The 10,422-nt window shown below is 42.5% G+C and overlaps 1 long non-coding RNA gene across 2 annotated transcripts; it reads right to left on the reverse strand.

The window, feature by feature from the left end:
* Window positions 1-206: 206 nt before the first annotated feature.
* On the reverse strand, window positions 207-10,187 carry LOC310675396. Of its 2 annotated transcripts, XR_014510103.1 has the most exons (3): window positions 8,986-10,187; window positions 4,747-7,968; window positions 207-1,633 (listed from the first exon to the last, which is right to left on the reverse strand). It is a non-coding gene; the product is annotated as an uncharacterized lncRNA (long non-coding RNA). The 2 variants fall into 2 exon arrangements; XR_014510104.1 differs by lacking the exon at window positions 8,986-10,187 and having other exon boundaries at window positions 4,747-8,450.
* Between the last annotated feature and the right edge of the window lie 235 nt (window positions 10,188-10,422).

Below are 10,422 nucleotides of genomic sequence, written 5' to 3' on the forward strand. Positions count from 1 at the left end.
TAGCTACATAGAATGGGAAGACACCATAGCAAGATGAATGACCTAAAGAGGAAATAAATAGAAATGGGAGCAGAGAAGACAAGGGATTGGATAGATAGAATGTTAGGGAGTGAGAAGGAATCCATGAAGAAGGAGGTAAAAGTGGGGAGACTAACCCCCAAACCAGACATTAACTGTCTTGAAAGACATCTCAAGGCAGCCCTGTATCAGGAAGTTTTTAATGTTTGATGTTTTATTATGTTTTTATGTGCTGGAAGTCGCCCAGAGTAGCAGGGGAAACCCAGCCAGATGGGTGGTGTAACAACAACAACAACAACAACACAGTAATAAGGGACATTCAAGTGACACGGATCCATTTTCATAAAGATAGGAAGTGAAACCATAAGGGGAGGGAAACAGAGCTGGAGGCATAGATCTAAGAAATGTATTGGAGAGACTCACACATTTGAAATGCCAGTCAAGTTGGAACACTGTACTGAATGGAGGGCCCCTTGGGAATTTGGGACTCTGTGGGAAAGAGCAAGCCATGATGGCTTAAGAGGGGGTTGTGATTATCCCAGTATTATCAGGGCCACTGGCGGAGGAAGGTGGGTGCGGTAGGTGTGGTCCGCCCCAGGTGTCATCCCTGAGGGGGGGTAACATTGCCACCCCGCCCCCCTTGAACGCTCTCCCCGCCCTCGCACACAGCATGTGCACCACTCGGGTGCCGGAGAAGCTAGCTTCACCTCTGATCAGGGCACTTGGAGCATATGCACTCTGGAATGTGCAGCTTCAATCTGAACTCAGCATTATTAGAATGTCTAAAAATGAATGGAGAAGTAATTCAGTATTTAATAAGGATGGGGGGGGGGAATTAATTTCAGTTCACATTTTCATGCACATCTACCTAATTTGCACTTCCCAGAACAATGCTTGCATCAAAATGTAGCTATTTCTCAAAATTTGCACTTCCTCAAATTTTGGACTGCAGTTCTCTAACCCAAAAATCTGTAGAGCAATGGATATATTAGGGAAGTGTATATATATATACATGAAAATAACATATACAAATGGTTTATATTGGGGGTTAGGCTTGCAAAAATGAGCATATTATGAGAAACATGTGCTAAAATGCTGATATTTTTTTTGTGAAGCCTTTAAAAAAATGCAAATGGATGCAGAAATGTCATGAATGACACTTTAGGTGAGAAAAGTGAAAGAAATAAGAAAGGACATATTTGCCCATCTCTGGTGCAAAGTACCTTCTACTCATTCTCAAGAACCGGCAAAAGTTTGGATCTAGTCACATGATTTAAAAGCAATGGAATGCAATCCTTGAAAATCCTAATGTGTCATCATACTTTAGAGCTTAAAATAACCTCACCAGCTGCATGTTGATTTAAAACTTCATGAAATATCAAACAACCCCCTCCTTTATAGCAAGCACCTCAGCACACGGGGAATTATGCAGCGTGGAGGAAATGATTGCCAGCTTGATGATAGAGATGTTCTGTACTCAATATTACCAGCAGAGCATTGATCCCAGGACAGCACAAGGGGGTGGGGGGGAATCATAACTAAACTTTACAACTCCATGGGGGCTGTAAGAGATTGATTTTCAATCACAGAACAAAGGAGTGGAAACTCTTTTCTTCTGAAACAGATCCACATGTAGGAGACAAATGATATTATATAAAAATGGAATTTTGTCCCCTACACTTCAGTTTTAGATAACATCACACCATTCCACTTGTTGGAAAGGCGAAATACACATTTTTAACAATCAACAAATAATAAATAGCAGCACAAAGTACAGTATAGAAGCTCTTGTTATATGCCAAAAAAGCAGCATTAAAATTCATGCTATTAAATGGTTGTTTATCCAATAAATATGCCTTGGAAAAATACTAGCACTGTCCTACCTATCCACCCCCCGCCCCCCGCTGCCCCTGCCACCAGTAACCCAGAATCATCCTAATAGAGAAGCCTATAAGGACCAAACGACTATGTAATGGCAATGTGTTAGAACTGATGAATCAAGAGATTTCAGGTGGGGAGTCAGCATGCGCAACACCAGCCAGCTGTTGGTAAAGCGTAGAACTAACCGGTCCATGAACCTTCCCTTGTGGGGACAGTGCAATAGCTCAGTTGTACAACACATGCCTTGTATGTGGAAGGCCTCTGGCTATCCATTGCTGGGAGTTGCAGGTGTGCAGAGTGCTGTTTCACTCAGGTCCTGCTTTTGGGCTTCCCACAGGAATCTGGTTGGCCACTATGAAAAGAGAAGGTTGAACCAAATGGGCCTTCAGAGTGATCTAGTAGAGCTCTTCTTATGTTCTCAAAATCCTGAGATAAATGCCTGTCAGTTCCAATAAAAATGGTGTCCAGTTGATGGGCTATGAAAGACCTTGGCCTAAAACCTTGGAAAGCCACTTCCAATTCAAGTAGAGAGCATTGGACTAGATGGACCAGTGGCCTTACTCAGGATTAAAGCAGCTTCACATCTTTTTGCTGACCATTAATTCGTTTCACTATATATTGGCTTAAATTTAACAGGAGTCAGGCCAGATATAAATGGCTTCCCACCACTGAGATAATGTACCACAAAGAAGTTGGTGGAAGGTCTTAGCACTCTAAGCACCCCAAAAATGCCACTGGCTCAGTTGCCAATTTTTAGATGACCCCATATATGAAAAGAGAAATGAGAAAGACTGATGGTCTTTTGAAGGAGAAAATGATGGATTTCCCTTCCCTTACCCTCTTCCTCCCTGTGCAGTTGGACAAGCTGCATAAATCACCCAGGAACCCAGTCAATCACTTATTCAAATGAAATAAGCAATTTGGACTAAATCCTAATGCTGATTTTATTCAGTACTTGATTAGGAAAATGTTTTGACAAGGAAGGGATTATGCTGAGCAAGCATTTCTAGATCTGGCTTACTTTTATTTCTTAAGAAAAATATCTGGCTTTAAGGGTCTCAACCCTGCAGAGCGGACTGCTTCAAAATCCTGGAGGTGTGATGGGTGGAGGACTCATGGAATCTATTGGTGAAATGTTTTCCCTGCCCCAGGAATCCTATATTTTCCCTTGGTCATTTCTATTTTTACACTCCCTGCTTTTACCCACTTCAGCCACAATCTTCTCCAAACCCCCCCAAAAACATTCTGTCACTGAATGTTTGGTGGCATATTTACAAGACTTGTGGACAGTGGCGTAGCACGGTCAGGTGGTACCATGTGTTGAAATTTTCTTGTCACCGCCACAAACATTGATATTATTGATATTATACTTAAATCTACAGGATGGATTGTGTTTTGGCTTGTGTTATTTTATTTATATTTATTGTTTATTTATTTAATAAAATTTATTTTAAAAAACAACCTGCAAAGTGGTTTACCAAAAGAAAAAAACCACAGCAGTAAAATCAAGAAAAATTAACAACCCTACTAAAATATTTAAACAGATTAAAATTACTTCAATTTCCTAAGCATCTGTGCATGCTTGCCTAAACAAGAATGCTTTTAGCAGGTGCCTGAAAACAGTCTAGCAAAGACTGTTTTGCAGTAGGCTGGGAGTTCCAAAGTGCAGGTGCTGCCACACCAAACAATGTAGTACAGATATTATGTGGAACCTGTAGTGGTGCTTGAAACTACTAAAGGGGAAGGTTTATTTATTGTGATTTCACCATGCTCTAAATTACCTGAAAGGAAAGACATTTATTTAAAAAGCAAGACTGAACAGCAGCAATCTACTCACCTTCGAGTCTCATCATGATCAGTGGGACTTTTTCCCGAGCCGACAGTGCAATCCTATGCACCCCTTGCAGACAACTTGATACCTAAAAAACTGCACAAACCTGGACCAGGCAATTGTAGAGTTGGAAGGGACCCCTGAGGGTCATCTAGCAACCCCCCTGGGGCAATGCAGGAATCTCAAGTAGACCATCCCTGACCGATGGCCATCCAGCCTCTGTTTAAGATCTCCAAGGAAGGAGAGGCCACCTCCTCCCGAGGAAGTTCTTTCCCCTGTTGAACAGCTCGGCTCTGCCTGCCTCATGTTTTGACAGCTCAGGGGAGGCTTGGCACGCCCTTGCCCCATGCTCAGGTGGCACGCCCTTGCCCCATGCTCCTGGGCTGCTTCCTGGGGGGGAGCCTCCCAAGCCTCCCCCAAGCAGTCAAAATGAAGGGGGGAGGGGGAAGGCCGCTGGCCAAGTAGTGCAGCTCCCCCTCCCGCCAGGAAGCAGCCTGGGAGCTGCCATTTTGTGACCCCCTCAGTAATGACACCCGCACACCCCTTCCTATGCCACTGCTTGTGGATTGCTTTGTTGCGGCATCCACAAATGAGCAACTGATGGTATGTTTAAATCAAAAGACCTCATGGAATAGACGGTTTGACAGAACCTACAGAACAGCCTTTCTCAATCTTGGGTCGTTGGACTACAGCACCCATCATCCCTAGCTAGTGGGACCAGTATGGTAAAAAAGGTAAAGGATCCCTGGATGGTTAAGTCCAGTCAAAGGCGACTGTGGGGTTGCGGCTCTCATCTTGCTTTCAGGCCAAGGGTGTTTGTCCACAGATAGCTTTCTGGGTCATGTGGCCAGCAGGACTAAACCACTTCTGGCGCAACAGGACACCGTGATGGAAACCAAAGCACATGGAAACGCCATTTCCCTTCCCCCCACAGTGGTACCTATTTATCTACTTGCATTGGCATGCTTTCGAACTGCCAGGTTGGCAGGAGCTGGGACAGAGCAACGGGAGCTCACCTGCTGCTATAGACAGATAAAATTCTCAAGTTCATGCATTCCATATGGTTTTGAACCACAGCTCCCTGGCCTTGGCTATGCTGGTTGGAGATTGACTATGACCACATCTAGAAGACCATGGGTCTCGTTTTCATGGGCTAAGAATAACAGAAGAGATGTTAGCATTTATACAGCAATTCACATGCATTCTCTCCATAATTGTTACAGTGATAGCAGCTTATTTATGCCCACCTAACTGATTGTGATAGATATGAGCCTTGACTTTTGAAATACCTGATATCATAATTCATTGCCTGAGCCACCAAGTGACTAGACATTTTATGGTGTACTAGAGGTATACAGTCAAAAAACAAACAGAAGTAGCCTACTCCATTTCCATACAGTGGTACTTCGGGTTACAGACACTTCAGGTTACAGACTCTGCTAACCCGGAAGTAGTACCTCGAGTTAAGAACTTTACTTCAGGATGAGAACAGAAATCGTGCGGCTGCAGCAGGAGGCCCCATTAGCTAAAGTGGTACCTCAGGTTAAGAACAGTTTCAGGTTAAGAAGGGACCTCCGGAACAAATTAAGCTTGTAACCAGAGGTACCACTGTATTACCAAATGTCTGTCCACTCTCACAGTTGCTTTTAACTAGACAGTCAATAGGACTGAGCAGTCACTCAGCAAGCTGCAGTGGATTTTGGAGTTAGATGTATCTCTGTGATCAAAACAAAACACTGATCAGATTTTTCAAAAATAAAATAAAATTGAGTGTTTCACGGCTAATGAGAGACTGCCCATTGTGGAAATCTGATTTCTTGCCTCAAGAGTCTTGCAACTGCAGCTCCAAAGTCAGGGATTAATGTCAATGAAAGCCTTATTCACAAACATTTCCATATTCATGAGTCTCTGACACTTGCAGGCAATGTGCATAAGAAAAGTAAGCTCTTAGAAGGGTCTCTCACCCTGTGCTAACAGGATAAGTCACAAGAGAAGCCTTTAAAAATTTAACCATTTCCCCGCTGAATCACATTTGCTCTCCATTGCAGTGAGAGTAATTTTGATTTTTCATAATAAAGTGCTAACATGTTAAAAATATCCCTATTTACTGAGGGACAGGTCCCACTTTAAGGTGCCTGCTCCTAGGGATGGACAGACCCATTAAAGTCCAGTCCATCTCAGTTCTCAGGAGGGATGGACTCAGTCCATCCTATTCATTTTCTGGTTGGATTTTTAATGGAAAAGCAAAAACACGCAGTGTTTCCATAGCATTAAAAAGCTGTTAAGCGGTGTAGTCAGAGAAGCATCTATCTTTGCTTTGTGTACCATATCACTTGGGCCTTATTTTGCTAATTACCTTCCAGTTTTATCAGTGTACTTCTATTTTTGTTGTTGGGGTTTGGCAGGGGAGATTGTTCTGCAGTTAACATTTTCAATACAGTCTAATGACGTGTGTGTGTGTGTGTGTGCTACTTCTCTTCTGCTCATTCTTCCCAGCTGACTATCCAGATAGCAAATCCAGGTAGCAAATCCTCTTATCGTCAGAAAGTTCTTCCTGGCGTTTAGCCAGAACCTTATTTCATGTAACTTGAAGCCATTATCTTGGGTCCTACCCTCTGGAGCTGGAGAAAACAAGCTTGCTCTATCATGTGGCAGCCCATGAGATATTTGAAGATGGCTATCATATGGCCTGTCTGTCTCCCCTTTTTCATGCTAAACATACCCAACTCCCTCAACCATTCCTCATAAGGCTTGGTTTCTAGATTCTTGATCATCTTGGTTGCCCTCCTCTGAACATGTTTCAGCTTCTCAATAGCCTTCTTAAATTGTGGTGCCCAGAATTGGACACAGGATGCCAGGAGTAATTTGACTAAGGCAGAATAGAGTGGTACTATTACTTCCCTTTACCTGGACACTATACTTCTGTTGATGCAGTCTAGAATAGCATTAGCTTTTTATGCTGCTGCATCACACTGTTAACTCATGTTAAACTTGTGGTCCACTAAGCCCCCTAAGATGCTTTTCACATACACTACTAGTAAGCCAGGTTTTCCCCATCCTAAATTTGTGCAGCTGGTTATTCCTGCCTAATGTCAGAGAAGCCTGACACCTAAGTGCAGAACCTTGCATTTGTCCATACTGAAACTCATTTTGTTAGTTCTCCAATCAGTTAAGGTCATCTTGAATCCCAATTCTGTATTCTGCATGTGTCTTATTTCTTCACATCACCAGAGTACATCACCTTTTTCAAAAAAAGGAACACATTTGTCTACTGAAAACTAAGTTCTGTTGAGTTTAATAGGGCTTCATCCCAGGTAAGTGAGTATATGATTGCAAGCTTAGTGGAACTATTCTATTCAGTTATGGTTTTTCTGTGTTTGTCATCATTGGTTATGTTAGGACATCATCATATAGTTTGTGTATTTTAATTTCAGTACATTTTCTATTCAAGAATTTTTAAGATGCAGGTCGTGTTTTTTTTAAAGCCTTACATGTGTGTCATGATCCTCTCTAATCTCTCTTAAGTAAGCACCAATGTAAGGGAAGGATCACCCCACCCCCAAAAAACCATTCTTTAAATTACTTGCCTTATCTTAGAAACTGATGCTTGTGTATAGTAATTCCCACATTTTCTCATATCTTCAGGCACTATCATGATTCATAAGACTGCATGCATGCCCTAATTAAAAGAAACATGGTAATCACCAACCCGCAGGCACCTTCTAGTTTAATGAACAATGTTCCTCTGCCTTCAAGCTAAGGCAGTGCTGTTCAAAATATGTTCTAGGAAGGTTCTTGGCAGCCTCTTAGTAGTTCCTCTACAAATAAGAATAGTAATGACAGTCAGAGTTTCCCTGGAAGACAGCTTGACCTGTTTCTGTAGAGTCTCTGTTCAAGTACAGTACTCTCAGCACAAGCCTCCCCAGATGATTCCCATGTGAACAGAGCTAGGCCACAAGAGGATTAGAAAATTGGGCTTCTCCAGTCAAGATGCATAGGACCAAGAGCCAGGTCACATTATTTTGGCACCTGAACAGATCTAGCCTGAATCTTTATGCTGCATGAGATGAAGGACAAGACCGCACTCTCCTCCCGTTTCATGTCCAGAAGCCACCTAGGCTGGGAGTTGAAGATTATCTCAACAGTGGTGACAGGACAGCATCTTCCAACACACTTGAGGGCAGAAGGGCAGCTTATGGGACACAGGGCACAAAAAGAAATAATCCTCTTTTCTTGCACTAAAAACAACACTGCTAACAACAGGAACAGGAACAGGAACAACAACAACAATTTGTTATTTATATGCTGTCCAACTGATTGGGTTGCCCCAGCCACTCTGGGTGGCTCCCACAAAAAATAGTAAAAACACAATACAACATCAAACACTAGAAACTTTCCTGAAGAGGGCTGCCTTCAGATGTCTTTTAAAAATCACATAGCTGCTTATCTGTTTGGAAACGTGTTTGAGAAATGGAAACCTTGTCTCCCTAGGACCTGTTTCTTTCATGCTATCAATAACCAATTGATAGCCACACAAACCACCCCTTGTCTTCAACACCTCAAAATATGCGCCTTGCAAGTTGCAGGGTAAGTTGGCATCATTGATATGCAAATAAACTGTCTCACCCAAAGAAGCTGGTTGTACAGAAGGCATCATGCAACATACTTTGTTCTGAGGGAAAAGTACACTCACAGAGATAAAAGTATCCACTGATAGTGTATATATGAAGGACTTTCATTTTAAAACTGGGAAATTATGTTTCTAACATGGCAAAACATGCTATTAATCAGCTTACCCCTTCAAAGTTTATCTCTTTTAGAAGATTGAAATGATTGTCATAATTAGCCTCCATGTAAATGCTCAGTATTATAGGGCAGTCCGCACAATTACTAGAAGTTTATCAGCAAATTGGAGCGGGGAGGATAAAAATTCCTGTGTTCATTTGATAAACTTTTGCATTGCTCAGAACAGGGAATATGCTAGTCTTTTTCTTTCACTCTGTTCTTTCTGCAGCTGCCAAGAGAAACTTTTGCATTGCCTCTCCTTTTATTTTTTAGATGACAGGTTTTGTGATTCTGCAAACATATGATGTAATCAGAACAGAGTATAACTGGGTTCTTTTAACAGGGTCATGTGGAAAATCCTTGGTCCCAGCCAAGCAATAATTGGAAGTTTGCTGCTCAATAGTTGGAAATTGTAATGAAAAACTGACCACTGAAATGGCATGGAAAGAACGTAAGGAAACAATCCCTACCTGAAGATTCATGGAAACTTTGGAGAAAGCTGTTCACAAGCCCCTCCAAAATCGGTTTATCAGGCAGGCCCAATCTCTATTTGGATTTTCTGCAGATCTGGCAAGATTGGATTTTTGCAAGAAACCTATGGTGCAGCTGTGGAACAGCGAAACATGGGGTAATAAATCAAAATGTGGGTCAAGCAAAAGCATGGATGAGCCTCTAACTCACAGAAAATCCATTGCAGAACCTCTTAACCTGGCACTGTTTTAAACATTATTTCTTGTGTGCTTGCTGTAACTAAATGCTGCACCTACTGTAAAGCAAAAGATTCAACCACTGCCCTCAGGATTACAATCTAAAAGTCTAGGTACACAAGGAGATGCAAAAGGTAAAGACGGAAGATCTGTTTTAGAATACAAGGGAGAAGAACCAAGGGTTGTCGCTTTTAAAAAGAAAAAGGCAGATGTATTTTAAAAATGAGTACACATCAACAGGAGTCAAATGATAGCCAAGAAAAAAGCAGTCTGAAGTATGGGGAATAGCAAGCGAAACAGGATACAGTGGGAAAAGGAAACATACGCAGGGGCGTAGCCAGAGGGGGCGGGCAGCTGCCTCCCACCAAGTAAATAAATAGAAATATTTAACTAACTGACCGTGTTGCAGATAACTCAGTTCTGCCCCCTCAACGTAACACACACACACACCCCAAATAAATCCTCGCTATGCCCATGAGCACATGAGTTGTTTTTGTATAGAGGACAAAGATAAGGGGCATGGGAGAGAAAAGAATGATGGCATTTTAAAGTCAACTGAAGTTTAACTCAGATCTCTCTATACAAAGCCAGTTTCCAAGATTATGTGTGACCCAGTGATGGAGCTATATGTAAAAGCAGGAGTTGGTTGGGGGGCATGTAGGAAAGAGGAGCACATTCTGGCTTGCCAGGGGAAACCCTTCCTTATCTCCTCCTCTAGAGAGCCAGTGTGGTGTAGTGGTTAAGAGCGGTAATCTCGTAATCCAGTGAACCGGGTTCGCTTGCCCGCTCCTCCACATGCAGCTGCTGGGCGACCTTGGGCCAGTCACACTTCTCTGAAGTCTCTCAGCCCCACTCACCTCACAGAGTGTTTGTTGTGGAGGAGGAAGGGAAAGGAGATTGTTAGCCGCTTTGAGACTCCTTCAGGTAGTGATAAAGTGGGATATCAAATCCAAACTCTTCTTCTTCTTCTTCTTCTTCTTCTTCAGTGGGTAGTTAACCACAACAGCTGCCCACCTCCACGCCACCCAATGAATCAGGCTGTCTTTCCTGCCTGAGGAGTGGGTGGGGGAATAAGAAGAGATGGAGAGGAATTTGAACTCTCCACCCTGCAACTTGGACAAACCTTTCTGCCTAGAACACAAAAAATATCAATGTAAAACAAAAGTAATTCACTAAAAATTTCCAGAGTTCCCAAACTAC

The sequence above is a fragment of the Podarcis tiliguerta genome (genome assembly GCF_965153285.1).
Source record: "Podarcis tiliguerta genome assembly, chromosome: 4".
Taxonomy (NCBI): domain Eukaryota; kingdom Metazoa; phylum Chordata; class Lepidosauria; order Squamata; family Lacertidae; genus Podarcis; species Podarcis tiliguerta.